Genomic DNA, 22,906 nt, shown 5'->3' with positions numbered 1-22,906 from the left:
CACTTCTATGTTCAAAATATAGATATTTAGTAAATATGCTTTAAATTATTGAATAAAATTGTTAGAAATATTTAAAGAAAGGAATGTGATATTGAGAGTCAAAGCAGAAATTATTAGTGACTTTTCAAAAAAATCCTTTAGAAACAAATTAAGAGATGATAATGCTATGCATTGGGAATGCATTTGGGTGGCATTCGTATTTATGAGATGGGAGGAAGCTATGGCTTAAGTAAGATGGATTAACAGCATATATTTTGACATGAAGCACAGCTAAAATCATAAAACCATGGAAATTAGAGAAAAAAATAAAAAATACCTTAGCAAGTTTAAAAAAAAAAACATACAAAAAGTCACCCAGAGCTTTTGGAAAGTCAAATATCTGAGCAATGGTGTCATTAGAGAAATGAAAAAGGAACAAAATGACATAAAAAGTAGGAACCAACATCAGTTGGTTATAAGTAATAGTTGTTATAAGTAACAAAATAAAAATAAGATTGAGGTCAAGACTGAGTACTGTCATATGTTTTTCACTAATTGCAAAGATTTCTTTGTAACTGAAGAGGATAGAGACTGTTGTACCTTCTTTCATACCAAATAAGGTAAATAAAAATTAATACATTTCCAATAACATCAGATATAAAAACCACATAGGTTAAGTTCTCTAACCCCATTTTCTTTGCAAAGCCTTAAATTCTTCAAATCTGATTTTTCCTTTTGCTAAGTTTTTCAAGATTCTAATAATTCTCAAGATATCTATATTGTATGCTCATTTGTTATAAACAATCGTGAAATTTCAAAAATAATTTAACACAGCACTTAAAATGAAGGAAAACATGTATGTAGAAAAGAAATGTAAGGGTATGTAGACCTCATTGATATTATCAATAAATCCTTAAGGAAAGCTATTTCCATTGCTATTTAAAAATTTCTATGGCATTGAAAATTGGGTAAATAAGGATTCAATAAAAAATCTCTGAAAGGAAATCAACATTCTTCTGCACAAAGAAAGAGCAATAATAAGGTACTTGAAGGATATGTGCCAAAATAGATTCAAGTTTTAACGAATATCAAAGAGAAGGTATAATAAATTCTCTAAAACCATGGTTCAAAACCAAGCACTTTGAGATAATAAAATGTCCAGTCAAATGGACTTGTCATGAAAGATTTCTACAGCAGATAGAAAAATGCCAGCAAAGCTTTACTGTAAGCATATGTAAGATAATGTATTAAGCAAGAGGTAATCCAAATCCCATTTACAATCTAATTGGTTCTGAGCTATCAGCAAAACTCAGGAAACAGTCAGAAAGGACTTTGTAGATTGACACTCCCTAAAGGCATCCATGGAATGTGCTGGTGCCCTTAAACAGAAAGTCCTCCACACAGGAAAAGCACACAGGCATGTAGAGTAGTCAAAAACTGATTCCTGAACTGCCCAAATCAATCTCACAGCTCATGCAGTCTCGTTCTGATTTCCCAGCTACAAAATTCAGTATTCATTTCCTTTTATGCTACTGCTCAGCTCACAGATTTGACAACTTACGCTATCACAGGCTAAAATTCTGTCCATCTACCCACCACCAAGCATCACCTGCAAACCTTCTAACACTATTCTTACTACACATGGCTCTTTGACCTGGATAGACCCCTTCCAAATACCAGTCGCCTCCCAAGGAAGACTGGGTATAATGTTCTGCTGTGACCAAAATGACTGGAAGTTTGATGGGGATGTGTTCTCACTTTTCTTTTTAAGCAGGAATACAAATCATTTTATGTAATGAAAACATTAAGAAAATTAAGATTTATTTTGCTGAATTTGGTTGTAGAAACCTTTTCCATAGAGCATCAACACAATAAAAGTTACCTCAATTTTGCCTAAATTATGTTGGTTTTGCATGAATATAAATTTCACCTTCCTTGTTTCTCAGTGAGTTGATCATCACTGGATAATGTCCCTTAGTTCAAATTACTGTATTGTCAAATTAGCAAGAGTACAAACAGGAAACAATAGCAATAGAATCATTAAAATGTAGGCTGTTAAAATATGTGTGATAATATGTACATTCTTTGAAAATACCGATGTCACATAACTGAAACACAGCTACTGAATGTAAATGTTTGTCTTTCCATGTCTCTTTAACTCTGTAGAATAGTACTACCTTAATAACTGATCTTCATGGTTTACAATTACCAAATGCCATATGCCTTTCTCTTAATTAGAATGATTTACATAGTACATCCAGTTTGCTTTATTAAAACAGTGCAAAACCAAAAAACCTTAATGAAATAACTAAAAGATTAATCCGTTATAATATCAATCCAGTTTATGAACTAGTTTTTACTCTAAAGATTACCAGCAAAACTTGTGAGAGTCAGAAGTGGTCTGTGATGTAATTCTACAATTCCATTTACATTTACAGTGCCCCAAACACAACAAAAACAGATTTTTAAAACAGGTTGAGATCAATTTGTTCATGCCTTGAACATACAAGTTTTCACGCATTCCAATTTGCTGTGTAGTGTGCTTCTGCCATCTACTGGAGGAATGACATATTGCAGTTGCTATCACTTTTGCAGCAATTAAAGCGATGGTGGTTAAAGCATATTAACCAGTTTAAAGACGGTTTCTCTGGGTTCTACTGCGTCTAAAAAGAGACTAAATTGACTCTTCAAAGATTTCTAGGACAAGTGGCCTCCAGTGACCCTACCTCCCAGTATCACACCTGGTATAATCTCCTTCAACTGTGGGCTGCAGCTGAAATCTTCCAAGATAAGAGACCTTCAGTAATGCCTGAGAGCCTTTCTTTTATGGTAAGATTACTATTTTTTTTTCCAAAGGTACATTTAAAATTCTAGGTTACTTGTTAAAAATGTGTGATACCATAGAGAGACAAAAGGAAAAATCTGGATTTCCACAAGCTGAACACCTAGATAACATATAGAAAAATGCATAGTTATATAATATCAATATGGATGGACATTATAAAGGATTTTCAGTAAACATTAAGTTTGGTTGAAGATTTGTTCTGACTTTTTCTATAAACATGATCAATTGGATAATTTCTATTTTATTTCCACAAGAAAAGTTTTCCATATGAATTTATAATAGCATTTAATCTTGCAGTTCTTTGAGTTTAGTAGAAGCAACAATATTACCTCATCCGAAAGGTGAAGACAAAGTATTCAGAATTGGTAGCTGGCAGACTCCATGGTGGCCTCCAGTGACCCTACCTCCCAGGACCCACACCTGGCATAATCTCCTTCAACTGGGGGCTGCAGCTGGAATCTGACAAACAGCCCCTCCACAACTGAATGTCAGTCAGACATTAATTGAAGTCTTCACAACTAGTCCTTTGCATTCCCCAGTTTTAGGAGGAGTCCTACCAAGGTGTTTTAGCCAGAATCCTTCATTCTGAATGTTGCCTGTGTGGGAGACACCCCCTGAAGTTAAGTTTCCTTCTCTCGAGAACATCATGGAATCCCTTACCCCTCCCCCTCCTCTCTTAAGGGCACCAAGCCAAAGAGCACCAAATTCAAAAGTTTTCTTGACGGATCGGATCCCCACAGGACACAGTGTCTGCTCGCGTTCCTGAGCCACCCTGCCAATCAGCACCCGCCACGTCACCTACTCAACCCTTCTTAAGCGGAAGCTTGCAAGCTCATACTCTGCCTTCCTCCTCTCTTCCTCTCTGCTCTCTATCTCTTCTTTCTCTTCTCTCTCTGCTCTCTGCCTCTCTTCTTCCCCTTCAGGCAGTCCCCCAATAAAATCTCTTGGTTGAATCTCCTACATCGGTGAGTCACTCGCCTTTTACTGAATATGTCTTCACTATTGAAACATGATCAGATCCTAATTCCTCATCATTATATCTAATCACCCTCACCTACGTTCAGCAACAAACCTGGTTTTGCCCAAATCCTGGCCCCCACTGATGTTTCCTCTTAGTAATTTTCCATCTGCCAGTCCCCCACCACTTTCACCTCTACTCTGCTCCAGCTATAATTTCCTCCTTTTCTTCTTATATTTTAGAGTTGAGCCCAATCTCCCTTCATTACTACTGCAAAACTCTAATTCAGGGCTCTCTATTCCTATGAATTAATAATTGTCAAGAACAAATTCTTTCTTTAAAAAAAAAAACCACACAAATAGAATCTGACATTCCCTGATTTACAATGGCTTGATGAACAATTTTTCTCATTTACAATGGTGAGAAAATACAACCATCCAACCTCTGTGTTTTTCATTTTCACTACATTGTCCAATAAGTTGCGCAAGATATTCAACACTGTATTATAAAACAGGCTTTGTTTTGTCCAACTGTAGGCTAATGTAAGTGTTCTGAGCACATTTAAGGTAGGTTAGGCTAAGCTATTATGTCTGGTATACTGAGGGCACTAAATGCTTTGTTGACTTATTATATTTTCATCTGGGTGGGTTTATCAGAGTGCACCCCATGGTAAGTCAAGGAACATTGGCACCTCAAAAAGGATGGCGTGTCATTTCTGAGATTTGGTTATAGAAGACTTGGTTTCTGTCTTACTAGCTCTCCCCACCATCCCCTCTCACATTCTGTCTATGTGTGCATGTCTGTCACGTCTCCACCCCCCTTCTTTCTTGCCAACTCTGACAAAGCAAACCTCCTTTTTGCGAATGATCTTTGTGCCCTGTGGGTGACAAGGAACCCAGGAAACCTCTGATCAACAGCTTTGAAAAATAAGGCCCTCAGTATAACAACCCTGAATCATATCCCAGCAGATTAAAAAGAGAAATAAGAGAAGAAACAAATGATGCAGTGCAACCAAAGTGCCAAGCAACTATCTTTGCAAGCATCAATTAGGTAAATAAGGAAGCAGTTCAGTATAGTGATGAATGAAGAGTGTGAAAATATGCACATGAGCACAATGGATATAGATAATAAGCTCAATGTGGAAAATGCTGAAAGAAGAATATCTTCTCTGGAGAAAGACCAGAAAAAAGTTCATGGGACATAAAGCTTTTAATATAGGCCTTGTAAAGAAGTTTAGGATTCCAAAGTGGGGAGAGAATTCTGAGTACTGTTAAAACACGAAAAAATGTACAGAAGTTAGCAAGTGTGGCATATTTAAGGGTGGTTAGTATATTGAGAAATATCAGGGACTAAATCCACAACAGTTAAAAGAGGTTAGAAGAGACCTGAATGCCAGATCTGAGAAGACTAGATTTAATTAATTTTGAAAGGATTCCTTGGAGTTCTTAGAGAAGTAGAAAGCTTTAATCAAATTAGTATACTGAAATAATTATTTTGCATCAAGTGAACAATGTTTTCATATAAATTTGGATAAAATTGTAAAATATTTGAAATGGACCAAAAATATTATTGGATGAATTCAGTGGCAAACTACACATGCTGAGAGTTGGGATTTAGGCCTACAATGACCTAGGGGCCAAATCTAGCTGTCAGCCTGTTTTTGTATAGCCTTTGAGCTATTAATGATCTTTATAAAAAGATCGTAAAGCAAACAAGATGAATATGTAATAGATACTCTATGAAGACCACAAAACCTAAAATATAAAATATAAAAAAAAAATTTTTATCGAGTACTTTACCCAAAATGTCTGCAAATCTTTGGTCTAGAGAATACTTTTTCAGGTTCTGTATTAAAGGGTTTTGTACATTTCGTGACCATTTAAAGTATTTTCTCTAAGTTGTAAATAACCAATAGCAGTGTGGATAATTCTTGTTTATAAGCACAAAATCATTTCCATCTAATGAAAAAACATTTTATTACTCTCCCTTACCCCAGGTGTAAGGCATTCCCCAAAGGTAAAAATCTCTTCATGGGCCAAATACCCTCCTCTGTTCTTCTGAACTGCTTGTAAATCTAACTGACTATCTCATTAATTCTCAAGTATTACATAAAATCTTTGACCTATGTTCAATATTTGGCCTTTTTATATAACTTTAAGCAATATGGGGGTTGGGGGAGAAGATAAATCAAAGCCAATTGAAAGCACCCCTTAGACTTAACAAGTCATAGTTGATAACATTAAACCCCACTGAACTCTGGATTTCTCTAGTTGATCAAATTCAGTAACTCCCAAGTACATATGGGGTGTAGAGGCTAAGCAGTTAACCTAGCATTCTAATGTATTAAATCTTGCAGCTGTTTTGGGGTGTCATGAGATGAAGACTGGGCAAAGTACTTTGATATAGAATAGCATCCTTCCTACTGGTTGTTCATCCAGTAAGGGACAGATAATGAGAGAATCCCCACCAAGTAAACATTTTAGCAAAAATCCTTCACTGAAACACAGGAAAGCAGAGTGCAGGAGGTCAAGCTGTGTAATTAGGTACTTTGGTGAATCTCCTCACAGTGTCCTTTTCCAAATACATTATGTGGTAGATACTGAGGTTTTCTCTTTTCTTGAAAAACAAGTAACTTTTCTCCCTGACCTTTTGATGTCCGTTTTGGACCAAAGTAGGCCTTCCTTCTCAATGTTCTTCCTTCTTTCTCATCTCCACCTTTTAACTTCCATACAAAAATCCTTTTTGATGGTTCTTCAATTGGCTCTTGTGGTTCATTAGAATCAATTCAGCAAATAACTATTTAGTTTTGCTCTACAACAGAAAGGGCTTAAGCCTTGAACCCTGGGTGAGTTGATATTTGGGTGTTTGAGGAACGTACTGGTGAGATATTTAAATTCTGTAGAATAGAGGAAATTTATTATCCCTATTACAAAACTCTAAATTAACTTTTCATGTTTCTTACAGATAATGGAAATGGAATTGGGGGGAAAGGGTGTGGATTGATAGGCTTTTAAGGGAAAGTAAGAATAAGTTGGCATTTTGTGGGATACAGAGGGTAAAACACAACAAGTGGCACACAGGTTCTTCAAATACATCCAGCCTGGGCCATTGGTAATGATATTAACTGACATGAGAATTCACAGGAATTAGTTTGAGGAATCATTTGAGAAATTGTTTTGCCTTTGTCAAAGTGAAGACCAAACATTTGTAGCAGTCATTAAAGAATAATATCCAAGATTGGGCCGGGGTTGTGGCTCAGTAGTAGAGCGATTGCCTAGCATGTGAGAGGCCCTGGGTTTGATCCTCAGCACCACATAAAACAAATAAATAAAATAAAGGTATTGTGTCCAACTACAACTAAAAAATAAATATATTTAAAAAAGAATAATTTCCAAGATAGTGATTAGGAGTCTTCAAACTCTCCCTCTCTAGTTTTTTTAAAATATATAATTGTTGTAGATTATGGTTGCCCCATTGTGCTATACAGTATTATAACTATGATCCCTATTTCTCTGTTCTCATACATAAATAAGTAAAAATATTATGTTAATTAAAGTAATGATACGATGGAGGAAATATATTATTGTGAAATATTAGAAATTTTTAAACTGGATACCAAATGGAAAACAAAATTCAAAGGTAATGATTAGGTATTGGAGAATAAATAACACATCCCATCCATACTACAGATAAATCGTACGTTTTGGGGTACTTGTTTTCCCTTTCACTTAATTCTAAAGTGAGAATTTTCTATGACCTCATAGAACTTCTCTACAATTTTATTCTTGGACCTGAAGAACAACTAAAACTTTATGTTCACATACCTTTTTATGTTTTGAACATAATTTTGGAAGTTCCTTATTTTTAAACAATTATTCTACATAGCAAAATATCTACTATTAGTCTCTGAAGGCTGTGTATCTTCCCTGATGTTTATTAACTACGCTCATGGGTAATGCATTCCTCAAAGACCAGCCTGCAATCATAGAATATTTTTTATCAGTGGAAGTTGATATCCAGGAATAGACAGAATAAGTCACATTGTATTTACTTTATCAGACCAATGCAGATTTTGAAAAAAATATAAGATCTCATGATTTTTAATGTGATTGTGTCAATGCTTGATTATTTTGCTTTTCATTGCAAGCATAAAAGGGGTATTTCTGAGTAATAAATAAATAATATTTTCAAATATATTTAAAAATCTGCTTCTCTATTGCTTACTGGGCAAAAAAAAAAAAGTCAACCTCAGAGTTAAACATTCCCTATTTCCCCTTTTCCCTTTGTTATTTTGTACAAAATACAACTTCATTTGGAAAAGAGCAATGTTAAGGTTTTTTAAGAAAATGGATTGTATCTAACCCTTGGCAAGCCTATGGAAATCAGCACTCAGTCGAATGAATAATATGAATCCTAGTTTCAGGACTTGCTTTAGGCAAAATATGTCAAGCAGGCAATCTCGCCTTGCCTCCCCAGAGACCAGGGTGAGAATCTGACAGGGTAGAAACCAGAAAGCACATTACCCTCAAACTGAAATATTGTTTAGGCCCAGCCATTTCCTATTCTCTTTAAGAAAACTGAGACCCACACACTGTGTGACAGTTAATTCCTTTCAAATAAATTTGTTTTTGTACAGATCCAGTGGTAAAGAAAAGATTAATCTTCAAGCAAAATACCAAGAAAAAGCATAAACATGCTTTTTTTTCCCTACCTGTTGTAATGAATTAAACATTCCTTTCTGAGGTAGAACAAAGTCTTAGCTGCTTTTGAATGGCCTGGAGCTAATACAGTGACATACACTCAATTTTTTTTTTCCATTTAACTGATTTATTACAGTTCTTCAGCATAACCAGGAGCCCATTTCAAATTAAATCATTTCACTACTGTCAGAACTAGAATTTACCAAACAATATTTGAAATTCAAAAAAAATATTGAGAATGAATCCTTAATGACTTATTATACTTTTTTTTAAAACAGAAACTTTATATGATGAAGCAAAGGATCTCTTAGGGGCGTTGCATGCAATTAATCATATACACTTGGTTTCTGGGAAAATAAATCTATGTGGTTTTTAAAATTATAGAACTAAGGAGTCTTTTTGAAATCATGTGCCAAGGTAATTAAAATTTAAATTTGCAAGTAGAAAACACAAGACTTTTGCATACTAAATCTGCCTATTTTGCATGTAGTTATATAAGGCAAAGCCTTCAACATTTTTATGCTGGCAAATATCTAATCTTTGAGATTCCCCTTTTATGCAGAAGGATTTTTTATAATCTAAGAATACTATACTATATCATAGGCATGTGTTAGCTCCAAAATCAAACTGAAATTAAGCCCATGGCTTAATTATTTGTACTTACTTACATAAGTCTTATATTACCAATCATTTAATGAGCATTTTGATTCTACATTTTGTCTTTTTTTTAAATTTTTCTGGTTACTCAGGCAGACAACATTATTGGCTATTAATTACATATTGGCTAATTTACTAAAAAAATAAATATCTATTTAGTATAAGACTTGAACAAATGTAAGTATATTTGAAACTGTAGGAAATGGAGACATTTGGCTTTTGATTGAGGAGTTCTGAGAGAGTAGAAAAAGAATGGAAGTTTACTCAAGCACATACCATTCAAATCTGAGATCTATGCTATTGGCAATTGGCCAGTTTGAGACTTGATTTTCTTATCTGTAAAATGGGGCAATAATATAGACCTTGCAGATTCAACCAGATTGAAAGTCCTTATCAGGTAAAGGAAAAAACACATATGATTAATTGTTCAATGAATTGATAATTTCTTTCTTTTTTGTCTCCTGATGTCTACATAATGGAAGTTTGACAAGAAGTGACTTGGATTCACATGCTTTCTATTTGAGAGAAAATTTTATTTGGTTGTTGAATAGATACTTGGGAATATTTTATTTTATCAATAGAATACAGAACATCTCAGCTTTATTGGATTCTTTATTTTGGTCTCAAGTAGACTCTAATTACAAAATCCTGGCGCTTTAAATCCAGTAATCTTGCATTGCTTGACACTGAAATTACAAGATCACCACTCTCACAGTTCACTACAATTATTGGAATAAAATCAACTATTTCTCTGCTTTGATGTCAGAATTAAATATCTACAAATTCTCTGACAAACTCAGTCAGTTTATGTTCAGATAAGTACTAGAGAGGCATAGTGGTACCTAAAACAAGTGGAACCAGGCATCCAAAAAGTGGGTTTCCTTCCCATCCTCAAATTGTCTTGGATTTGCAGTTTCTTTATCTACAATAAAGTCCTCTAGCCTGTCTACCTTACACAGTTATTAAGAATATAAAATATGAAAACACTACAATTTTTAAAGAGCTAAACAGAAAGGTAAAAAAGTATTTGATTTCAGCAAATTCAGTATGAAAGTTTACTATTAGAGAATGTGTGCATCTATTCCTATTCCACAAGAGAAACCAGTACCATGTTTGGCCTGTATGGCCAAAATATCCACAAAAACTACACTTTGTAAAAAAAAAAAAAAGAAGAAGAAGAAGGAAATGAATATTTCCTTGTAGAGACACATTTACCTTGCTAAGAAAGTAAGAGTGAAGCAAAATGAAGGAGAAGATTTATGACAAAAGGGTAGGGTACAAAATGAGCCTTGAAGGAGCAAACTGAGACAAATTCAGCTACTTTGTCAAGTACTGACCTTGGTTATTAGAACACCAGATTAGGAAAATTTGATTTTACCACTGAAATGGTCACCACTGGCTTCCTTGCCAGGAGTAAAGAGGTCATTAGTGTCCCTGGGGAGTATAGTGAAACCAATCCTTCACAGACTCTGAGAGATGACTCTGTGTGTGTGTGTGTGTGTGTGTGTGTGTGTGTGTGTGTTGGGGGGGAGGAATCATTCCTGCAATTGATCCTGTTGACTACAAGATCTTAAGGAACAAGAGAGCACATGAGTGAGCACACACACACACACACATACAGAGCACATCATCTGCCTACTGATACTATTTGAATTTGTCTTTTCTTTCTTCCTTTTCTCTTCAAGACATATGTTTAATAGATAATAGATAGAAATAATAATTGGCTTCTCTTTATGGAGAATGACTATATGTAAACTTTAACCAAAATAAGGAGATGATAAGCACTGAACTTTCTAAGTAGTGCTAACACAAATTCACAGATATATCCCTGTGGCCAACAAGAGTGATTTTATGTTCCTCTTCCCCATCCAAAATTCTAATTGAAGTGGTCAGATGACTGCAATACGATCAGTTTGACATTTTAAACTGTGTTTACACGAATTAGTTTTAAAAATTCTCAGTTTTTCAACTGACTATATAGTAGATATTTCACATAAGGATGAATATTTTTAAATATCTTTTACAATATTTTAGGGACACTAAATCTGTTTTGAAAATTAACTTGGTCAGAAGTATTCAGGACTATTTAATAAGTAAATGGACAATGACATGTTTTGATACAAAGCCAAACAGCCAAAAGAGTGATTTCTTTCCTCACTTAAAATCACTGCCATATACACTTCATTCTTGTTAAATGTCTATGCCCACCCTCTGCTTTGGTGTATTGACAAGAATGCTAAAAAAAATACAACTAGCATATAGATCAACATCGACCCTCCTAAATGTTCTGAAACTTCTTCCAAAAACATGCACACATTGCAAAACCCTATGCATTTCTAATTTACTACAGTTCAAATGCTGGGCTATATATTCTTGGTTCTGGTCAAACACTATGGAAATATTTAATGGTAAAGATAAACCAAGCATTTCTAGCCTGTCACTTTCAACTGAGATCGATACAGTGTAATGATGATTTAGGATGCTTCTTAGTTTAACTTAAGTAATTTTCCCTTTTCTACTTTGAGATTGTAAATCTGACTAATTGCTTCACACTCTCTAGAACTGCTTCTTCTAGCTAAGTATAATTGCTATGTCTGGATTCTCCTTTGCCTCAAGTCATTTTATGGAGGGCTTACCTACCAATCTCATTATACTTCCAACCCATGCATCTGGCTTTGTGCTGTTATTTACCTACTTCAGTATACTTGATAAATTAAATCCAGGCCTTGTTAAATTTACTCCTTTAAGGCACAAATATCACAACTTAGTATGGATTAAATTAAACTAATAGGCATTTTGCTTCTTCCACAGTGGCAGAGACATTCGTTGACTTCAATTTGACCATGGAAATACCAAGCCAAAGGAAAAGGAATAAGGCAATTTGTGAAATAGACGAATTTGGAGAAAGACTTTTCCAGGATAATTTTGGAAGTGGAAAAGTGAATATATCCTATCATTAGTTAATCATCCCTTAACTATAAAAGTAGAATGCATGGACAATAACAAAGAAAACAAGATAAGAGTGGTAAAGAAGTTAAGAATAATTGCCATTTTGTGCGAGCACTCAATTGTAAAGAGTTATTTTGATGGGCACATAGAATTGTCCTTTTTAGTTTTTTGGTTTTTTTTTTCCATTTGGACTGAATTATTTTGATCCCCTTAAGAAGAGCACTCCAGTTTGATGAACTTTTCTGTTGTTTTGCTCTTGTTCTCACAGCTGGAAAGAAGGACAATCCCCTGGCTCTCTGTCACATACCTGATTTCTTTGAAGTTTGTTTGGTTGCCCGTTCCCTAGGAAGATTTTATCTCTTGACTGTTTCTCTCAGGTGAAGCCTTTGAGCAAATTCATTTGCATCAGCACTGAGGTGTCACTCACCTGGAACAGTCCAAGGGGTTAAAAAAAAAAAAAAGTTCTCATCTCTCTTGCTCTATCTTTGGAGCATTTCTCTGTAGAAAATGTGCTGACCTAAGAGCATGTGCTGCAAGAATGCACTCTTTAGAACATGGTGGGAAAGGTTGAAGTCAGCTCTGAAATTTGAATGTTAACTAAAGCACAGCCTTTTGCATGGAAAACTGTCCCTCCAATCAAAGCTTTGGGACATGATGTAGACATTTTGGTTTTCCTACAAAGAACTCTTAGATGCTAACAAAAATGGACGTTTCTATATGGGTTAGTGTCAATTCAGGGGAAAAAAATAGAACCAAAAAATTTTAAGAATATTTTCAAAAATATAAAATGTGATCTCTCAGAAATACATTTCCCTATAACCTTTAGTTGGGAGGTTCCTTGATGGATGGGAAACCAGAGAACAAACAGTTCTTTGTCCATAGTAATTTCATACTGCTAGCTAAAAAATTAATCCAACAACTTACTTTAAAGTCACTTAAAATGGTAAAACTTGTGGATCTTACTGTTTGGGTGGGTTAATAACTTAGGAGTGGCTTACTTGAGTGGTTTTGGCTCCAGTTTCCTGACAAGGTGACATTGGCCAGAGCTGCAGGTCTGGAGAGGGTTGACTGGAGCTAAAGCATCCCTTTCCAAAATGGCTGACCCACGTGCCCGTTAACAGACGGCTAACACTCACGTAGCCCTTGGCAGAAACCCCTTGCTGTTTTGACAGGATCTCTCAGTTTCTTGCCACATGGACTGCTCCACAGGATTTCTTTATGTCCTCATGGCATGGCAGCTGGTTTTTCCCAGAGTAAGAAGAAGGTCACAATGCCTTCTGCCTCAAATGTCACACTCTGTCACTTCTACCACTTTCTATTTGTTAAAAATGAGTCACTAAGTCCAGTCCGGACTCAAAGGAATGAAGTGTAGGGGTCTAATGTTTAAAAGGTCACACTTAATTCACCTACAATGAACGTACTTCTCACCCACTAATATTCTGACAATATTGTACTTGTAATGGACAGATTTTAAGATGCTCTCCATGGTCTGACTTTCTGATGTTCATGCCTTTGTGTAATCCTCTTCCCTTAGAGTGGACAGAACTGTTACTTGTTTCTAACCAATAAAACATGGGCTAGAATGTACACAATTATCTAGGAGTATGGCACCTTTCTTGCTAGGTCCCTCTCTATCTCTGTCTCTGTCTCTGAAGAAGCTAACAGACATAAATCCTACTGCTCCAAGGAAATGGATTCTGCCAAAAACTGAGTAAGCTTGAAAGCAAATCCTTCCCTGGTTGAGCCTCCAGATGAAAATCCAGCTTTGGATGACAGCTTCACTGCAACCTTGCATAGGGTCCATCTAAGCTATTCTTGGCCTTCTGCCCCACACTTTGAGATAATGAAAGTGTATTGGGTTAAGCCACAGACCATGGTAATTGTTATGCAGCATAAAAAAACAAATGCAATATTGAATCCTGAAAAGCCAAGTATGAGTTACTTGTACTTAGAAATAAGCTTTTTCTCATCCAGAGTATCAATATCCTCATCTATTAATCAAGGGGGTAATATTAATATTATGAAGGGTGCTCGAATTATTTTATGTCATGAAATATTACATGAGAAGTTAATATACAAAACAACTAAAATGATCTCTTCTTATTAAGTAGAGGGAAAGGTCCTCAAATATCTACTCTCCCACCTTAGAAAATAAGAGTTAAAAGAAGTGTGGATTGAGTATTTGGGGACTAGATCGCTTTTAAATTATCCAAATTCTTCTAGCCTAAACTGGTTATAATTTTTTGAGAGACCCAAAAGAGAGAGTAGAATGAGGAAGGGTTATACACACTCACTTACAAGGTAGACAAGGAAAAGTCCAGGCAGAGGCTATAGAGTTTCTTTTGTCACTGGATGGCTGGAACATACTGTTGCCCATCTTTTTCCTCTTGGGCATGTCTCTTTGAAGTGTAGGGCAGAAAAAAATAGTAGACTATTTATTCTTCATTATATTGACTTACAAATAAATTGTATATCAAGGTCCTATGGAGTACCATTACCATTAAACACAGATCAATCGAAACCCATCAGTGAGAAGACATGTTGGCTGCATGTGCATATATGTGGGGGCACACGTGTGTGCACATGATTGTTTAAGCAGAGGGATTGATAGTATGGATAACTGGCTTACTAAATTTCACCAATGGCCCAATTTTTAACTCTTCCCTACACCCACACTTTCTGTAAGGGAGTTTGTAATTTCTTTAAAAGTGGAGCATATTCTCTTGCCTCTCAAATTTTGGGTTTGGCCATATGTAACTTACTTTGACTAATATCAATTGGGCAGAAAAAAAGAGTACGCCAGTTTAAACAGCAAAGCTAAGATACTTTACACATGTTCTCTTGTTCTCCTTGGGCCTCTGTCAAACTCTCATGTGAAGATTATACTCCTAGTAACCAGTTGGTCCAGGAGGATGAGAGACACAGGGTAGAACCAACCCAGACAACCCAAAGACCTTTGGATGGAAATAAAGATAGTCAAGCTGCCAGCCTGGTCACCTGAGACAGCCTAAATCCACCAAGTCTACCAATTCACACATCCTTTAGAATAACTGATTACTCTTTCAAGTCACAGACAATGCAGCGACAGAAGAAAAGAAGAAAGTCATATGCTGAGGTTGCTAGGTTCTATGGTAAGAAAAAAACTTCTTTCCATAAAATTGTGAAGAGGAAAAAAAGAAATTTGTTCTAGTTTTGCTGTCACACCTCAGACTGCAAAAGTTATAGCCATAATGCATGGTAAGTACTTAGTTAAAATGAGAAGGCATTAAATTTGTGTGTGGAAGACATGTACAGAAAACACATTCCAATTGTTATAAATATTCTATTTTATTGTTGTTGTTAATCACTTACTCTGCCGAATTTTTAGATTACACTTTATGTATATATAAGGAAAAGCAGTATATATAGTGCTATCAAGGGTTTCAGGAATCTATAGGGGGTCTTGAAATATATCCTTTGCAGATAAGTTGCAACTAGTATATTAGAAATCTTGAAAGGCCAAGAAAAATATAAAATTGATATTATAAATATAATAAAATAAAAACACCAAAGTATCCCACATAGCTAATACATTTATCTTTACAAAAATATTACTATCAAACAGGAAGTTTTAGGATCTGCACTCTGTTGGGGAATACATGTTTATTATTGCTATGTCTTCCAGGTGGATTGACCCTTTGTTATTATGTGTACTCCTTTCTATCTTTAGAAATTTTCTTGCTCTGAATGCTATTTACATAATATTAATATAGCCACATTTGCCTTCTTTTAATTAATATTTGTATGGTGTATATTTTTCCATTGTTTTATTTCAATCTACCTACATCAGTGAATTTCTTGTGGACAGACAGAATATAGTTTGGTTTTTTTTGAGTGTTTATTTGGTTTTGTTACTGGAGATTGAACCCAGGGATGCTTTACCTCTATGTGACATTCCTTTTTTTAATGAGACAGGGCCTCACTAAATTGCTTTTGAGTCTCACCAAGTTGCTAAGATTGGCTTTGAACTTGGGAAACTGCCTCAGCTTCCTGAGCCACTACAGGGATTACAGGTATTTGCTATCACTTCCATTAATTTGCTACACTCTTTGCCCACTCTGTAAAACTCTATTTTTTAATTAATTCTTTCAAATTATTCAGTTATTGAAACAATTGATAAATTAGGGTTTATTTGCCATTTTATCTTTTTTTATTGTTTTGTTTTTCTCTTTGTTTCTGTCTTCTTTTTCCTAACCTTCCTGTGTGGTTTATTAAAACATATTTTAGAATTCAACTTTGACTTATCTATAGTATCTTTAAATATATCTAAAAGACGCTTTTTACAGCTGCATAGAATCCCATTATGTGGTTGTAGCATAATTTAATCAGCCTATATTTTATTCTTCCCTCCTAAACACAGCCTCACTGAATTTATCTGACATCTCTGACTTCAGACTTTTTCAATTATGATATTCACTATATTAAAGGTTTTCTTTTCCAAAATAGTATTTACAGTTTTTTACCAAAAAAAGTGATGATTGTTCTTCAAAAGTCACATCCTCCTTGACCCTTAATTTGCTGCTCATGTTCAATGTAGCTTATACAAATGTACTTGTATTTTGTCAGGTCATATTCATTGTAAAATAAAACCATATTAAAAGCAATGCAGAATTATCTTGCCTCAGACAGCAATCTCTATTATTGCCATGCTTTGGATGTTAGGTATCCTCCAAAAGCTCATGTGCAATGCAAGAATCATTCAGAGGTGGGATGGGTGGATTGTGAGAGTTGTAACATAACAATGGATTAATCTATCGGTTGTGAATTAACTGGGCAGTAATTCCAGGCAGGTGGGAAGTGGTCTGAAGAAAGTTGGTCACTAGGGATGTACCTTTGGGGTTTATATGTTGTCCCTTTTTAGCAATGCTCTCTCTTCTTCCTATTGCCATGTCCTGAGCTGCTTCCCTCCACCATACCCTTCCACCATGATATTCTGACCCACCTCAGGCCCAAAGCAATGGAATTGGCCATCAATAGACTGACACCTCTGAAACCCTGAACCAAAATTAACTTTTCCTCCTCTACATTGTTCTTGTCAGGTTTTTTGGTCACAAAAATGCAAACTTCACCAAAACAATTATGGAATCTCTGAAATGCCTCCACACATATGCCTCATCTGCCTATTAGCACATTCTCTCAGTGATAATATGGCAGAACAATTTTTCTCTTTGTTTTTAGCTCTAGCTTCCCGAGACAACATGGCAGATATGTCTGATACCCACTGGGCCATTTAAATGATTCTTAATGTTGCTGATACTATTTCTCCTGAAGAGATTTTTCTGTGCAATGTCATCACACTGTGTTTTACTAGAAATCGAACTATTTCTATATAACATACTAGAAATAGAATTACTAATTTCTCATTGAGGAATTAAGGAATTAAGTATGTGGCTATGGAGGGTAAGATTTAGTTTACAATTTTCAGGTTAACTATTCATACTTAACTAATTTGTTAAGCATAGTTTATTTCTGATTAATTAATCGATTTAAATATCATAATTCCTGTATCTTAACCTGTGAGTTGCATGGTCAAAATCTAAATTTTCATATCACTGTTTTCACTCAATATAGCAGACCTATGAGTCGTTCATAACCAGATATGTAATTGGTCAAACCAATTAATCAGCAATCATCTGCTAAGATATTTAGAAAACATAGACTCAGTCTAGGAGAAATAGATTCAATGGTCCTGTATTATAGTTATACTCTATCATCAGAAAGAAGCAGATGCATTATTACATTTCCTTTAAATTGGTGAGAAGTCGGTATTCAAACCATTAAATAAGGTGTTAACACCCTAATTCAAAATTCTTCAGCATAAGGGCATTGAATTGAATCTCCTAAAAGTGTAAAAGATTTTTTTCCAGGTAATTTTCTATTCCATTACCATATGTGATGCACAAGAGTGTAGCTACACATCAAGTCAGCTTTTGGCCTGATAGGTTTTTACTCAGTATTTATAGAGCATATTTTTCTACGTTGTAAGGCACAGTGCATCATGCAGATCTTCTTAAAATTTATTATTATGACTTCCCCACAAGAGTCACATCTTTCTTAACTATGAGAAAACCAGAGCACAATTTGACCTTTTGACCCAGAGAATCAATAGAGGCAAGCTTCTTAACCAAGAAGTGCAATATGCCATGTATTCCCCCCATAAAGCCTCACCGTACCGCCGTCATTGTATCATTCTTCTAGAATAATGAGTCTCCTACAAACTTACATTTTCCAGGTAACTGGCATTAATATGATGCCTGACGAGAAGAAATAGCAGATTTGTAGCAACCTAAATAAGTTTTTATTGGTTTAAAAACAGCCATACAATTTGCATGTGACACTTAACTACAGACATCATTCAAACATGCGGACAATGGTTAAACGTTCAGGCTCCCACCTGCAGTTTCACACCCAGGTTTAACAGCCTGGCTTGGCCAAATGTTAGGTGTTTGAACATAGGCAATTTACTTATTTATTATACCTCAGTTTCCTCATCTGTAAAAATTGGAGCTGTCTTAAATATGAACACTCATATGGTTGTGAGGTTACTAAATAGGATAATTCACATGAAGAGTTTAACAGAATTCCTAGCACAAAATAAATGAGAAGATTAACATTGAATATTATTATTATATCTACAGGCTAATGTACAGTCTGACTAGCTAGCACATGTTCACTATAAGTGTACCAGAACATGTAGGCAAACATTATTTTAGGAACCAGGAAAGGGAAAAGTAGAAATAAATAAACTTCTAAATGCTGAAAGTCATGCAAGATCTGCTCTTGCTTTATTGGCTTGGGAATAGATGTTACAAAAAAATGTAATATTCAAGAGCCCACATCAACTATAAAGGAAGAGAAAATACTCATTCCATCTTTATAAATAGACAGATAATTCCAGGGAATGAAACCATGCAATAAACACTAAAGTAAGCTTTAGAAGCAAACATGCAAATCTTCATTTTCAAGTTAACATTTTTCAAAAGTGCATCATTTTATTTTCATCCTTTGAAATAGAATGTACCAAGTAAATTTAAAATGTGCCTCATTTCTGCCTCTCTAGATGCCATGACATTTGCTTGCTGAGCCACTTCTTGAGTTAAAGAAATAAAACATGCACATGGCTTTGCAGAGCTCCAAATCACATTGTCTCTTTAAATTAACACCCATCTCTCCAGCAGAGGGAGCAAAGAAGTTTTTGTATTTTCACTTCTATAAAAATGAACTTCTCTGACTTACAATGTGCTTTGGAACATTTTGAATAAGAAGCTGTATTAAAGAATAAATTGATACTAAAAATGCATTCAAGCAAACTCAATAGCGTATATTAAGTGTTCATAAAGCACTCGCAGATGTAGCTTCCATAGTTTTCATATTTCTAGAGGTACTCTGTGAGAATTTACATATAAATATCAGCCAAAGCAAAATTCTTTTAATTGTCTGAAATATTAAAATATACACAGTGTATTTTTAACAATTAACTTCTAGAATTTGTGTGTGGGGTGGTCTTTCTGGTTTTGTTTTTATCTGATTTTTAGAAAACTAATACTAGAACATGCCAACCAAAGGGTGGGAAAAGATGGTTACATTATGGGGTGTGCTGTGCTTGTGAATTAATTTGTGGTGTGATTTCTAATTCACTTTAGAACAAATCATGGTTTGACTGTTCAGGCATCCAAATTATTTACCTTACATGTAGCCCCAAATCATTTCAATCATTTTTGAATAGGCTTAAACTTTGCAGTTAATATGATTAAAAAAAAAAACTCCAGAGTTTTTAATCTTCCCTTATCTAGATTTGCTTTCAGTGTTAGAAATAATGAATTAATAGTCTTAAGAATTAATGACTATTTGTTCTGAGAGATCCCACTAAGACCTGAAAGTTTATTATAGACTTTTTGCATTAATTTCTATTCTCAAAGGAGAGCCTCTTTAATGTGCATTTAGTGCATTTAGCATTTATAAATTCTTAATATGTATCCTGGAATTAGGACTTATTTGCCAAAATTCTAAAGTCAAATATTATACACACCTACACACACACACACACACACACATACACACACGGAGTCATGTGTCACTTAATAACTCAGAAATATCCTGAGAAATGCATCATTGGGTGATTTTTTCATAACATGAACACCATAGGGAGTATTTACAGAAACTAAAGTGGCTGAGATATCACTTGCTCATATCTTATGGGACCACCTTCATATATGCAGTCCATTGTTGATAGAAATGTCTTTCAGTGCACAATTATGTTCATATAAAATTAATTATTATATAATAACAATTTTGTAAGTATAATTTTCAAATATGTCTTTGATTCTAGTATTTTTAACAGTATTTGAAGACATTAAGAAAGTTTCCTTTTCATAACCCACTGGAATCAAAGTGTGGAATATGATATGTCAAGAAATTTGTAATGTTTTGAACAACCCACAATAAAAAAAAAAAAAGAAAGTTTCCTACTGTTGCTGAGATATGTTTAACCAAAGCAACTCAAAGATGCAAACGGTCTTGAATGCTGATGTGCTTTTTACATCTATTTTTTTTTATTTTTTGCATTACAATTCTTAATACACCTTTATACCACAATTTGTGGGGAAGAGGAAGAACACATAATTAGTTCAATACTCCAGTCTGAGACCATCCTTCAACATGGCAGAAGTATTTAATATAATAGGAAATTGTCTTAAGTTTTACTGGGCCCTAGTTCCTTATTTTTTTTTATTTTTCAAAGATGACTTCCATTAACTTTTCCCATTATCTGGGCAATTCTTTCCCAATTCCAAATATTTATAGAGAACTCTGGTGATGATGTCAATATTATGTCCCTTGCCTCATGACTGCTGTCTTCTTTATGCTGAAGACAATACACAAAGCAAACAAATGGTTCTTTTCTCCACATCATGCTTCCAGAACAAGCCAGAAATGAGATGAGCCCTGAACCCTCTATCTTTTCACCACTAATGTCAAAATTGTCAAACACTTTGTTTCCACCTCACAAATATCCAGAATGTTCCATTATATTCTTTTTTTTTCTATTCTATTCTATTATATTATTTTTCTATTAAATTATCTTAGGGCTATGGTCTCTCAATTCAGGCAACTAAAATGGCCTACAGCTGGACTCATTCCAGTCAACTCTGCATACTAAAGTCAAATGTAGTTCATTAAAATGCAGATCTCATCATTTGTATCCTGTTTCAATCATTCAATGATTTCTAACTGCCTTGAGTACAAATCTAAACTTTTTCACATGGCTTATAGGAACCTTATTAATTTGGACCTGCCTAATTTTCCAGTTTGTTTTTCTGCCCCTGTTGTATTCTCTAAGCAAAAGGATCATTTATTTCAAACTTTAATCTTCTTTTCAATTTTATTAACACTTAACCCAAGTCAGGGTTCCTCAATCTTGGCATTGATGATATTTCTGGTGAATATTTTTTCATCTTGGAGAGATTTCGTGGGCATGGTAGGATATTAGCAGCATCCCTAGAGTCTTCCTGACCGAACACCCGTTGTAATAACCAAAAGTGACTCCAGATTTTGCCAAACATCCCCTGGAAGGGAGAGACAACATCATCTCCTATTGAACCAACCCAATTCCTCCAATTCCTGGTTCTATATACCAAATATGACAAGAATTTTAAATGTTTAGACAGAGTCTCTCCCTTCCTTTTTCTCCCTCCCATCAGCAATCCAGCAGTAAATCACTGACAGTATACATCAGCGGCAAGATTATGAAACACCCAGGTTGCTTCTTAGACATCATGAAACTTTAGACTTTTCCCCTAAGATAATTCACCACCACTATGGATATATTCTAACCAAGAAGATAAAACCCAGAATAAGTAACTGGTTTCCCTTCTTTTAGGGCATAACCATGACCATATACACTTTTCATCTGCAAAGAATTCTGGGAAATATAAACTTTAGATTTTATTATAAAAATATAACATTAATAAAAATAAATAAATGAACAAATAAACAACATGGGGAAAATGCAAATCAGGAACTACTAGCATTTTTTTTCCCACAACCTGTCCCTTTGGCCACCAAACTATCTGTTGTTTACCTTTCTTTACATATTGAAAATATATTTACAACTTACCCACAGGAAAATAAAAACAAGATCCCAGACAGCTACTGTAGGCAAATTAAAGCCTTGGCTCTCTGGAACACGCCCTCTCCATATTTTTTATGTACTACTTCTCTTGACCAGGTAATTGAAACAAGAGGAGAGTTACCTGGTCGCATCACCATTTATACACACATGCTCATGAATTCCACACCAGACAATGTTGTCTGGATAGACTCTAGTTTGTAGGAATAATCAATTCAGAAAGACTTCTGTCCTGCCCTGAAAGGGCTTAGTTCTTGGCTGGGTAAATCCAGCTATCAGGCCCTGCTGGAAGTAAAACTAGACCCTTAATTTTATTTCCAGAAGCTACTTCTTTGTCCTTATTCTCTGACATTACATCATAATGGCAAAGAGAAAGAAAAGTGTTATTCCTAGGGGCTACACTTTTGCAGCCTTTTACCTGCTATGGTGCTTTAGGTTTCTGAGTTGCAATTATCATTGGATTTTCTAGGTCAGGTATGTGGTTTCTTAGTTGATAGTAAATTTCTTGTGTTGGCATCTATTAGTAATATTTCTTGAAGCTTCAAGCATGTAAATTTTTACTTATTAGTCACTTCACTGTTCCAATCCCTTTCTCTCAGTTCAATTGTGGTTTCCTTCAACATCTGAAGGGATCAATTCACGAGGAGGGCATC

The 22,906-nt window shown here is 34.9% G+C and overlaps 1 long non-coding RNA gene across 1 annotated transcript in view; it reads left to right on the top strand.

The window, feature by feature from the left end:
* The first annotated feature begins 2,374 nt into the window (after positions 1-2,374).
* Positions 2,375-22,906, top strand: part of LOC125616087 — an 86,886-nt gene continuing 66,354 nt past the window's right edge. The window contains exon 1 of the long non-coding RNA XR_007346702.1: positions 2,375-2,808. This is a non-coding gene — a long non-coding RNA (uncharacterized LOC125616087). The remainder of the gene's footprint in view (positions 2,809-22,906) is intronic.

The sequence above is a fragment of the Marmota marmota genome, unplaced genomic scaffold, assembly GCF_001458135.2.
Source record: "Marmota marmota marmota unplaced genomic scaffold, marMar, whole genome shotgun sequence".
NCBI lineage: Eukaryota > Metazoa > Chordata > Mammalia > Rodentia > Sciuridae > Marmota > Marmota marmota.
The sequence above is the reverse complement of the archived record's forward strand: the minus strand, read 5'-3'. Positions and strand labels throughout refer to the sequence as shown.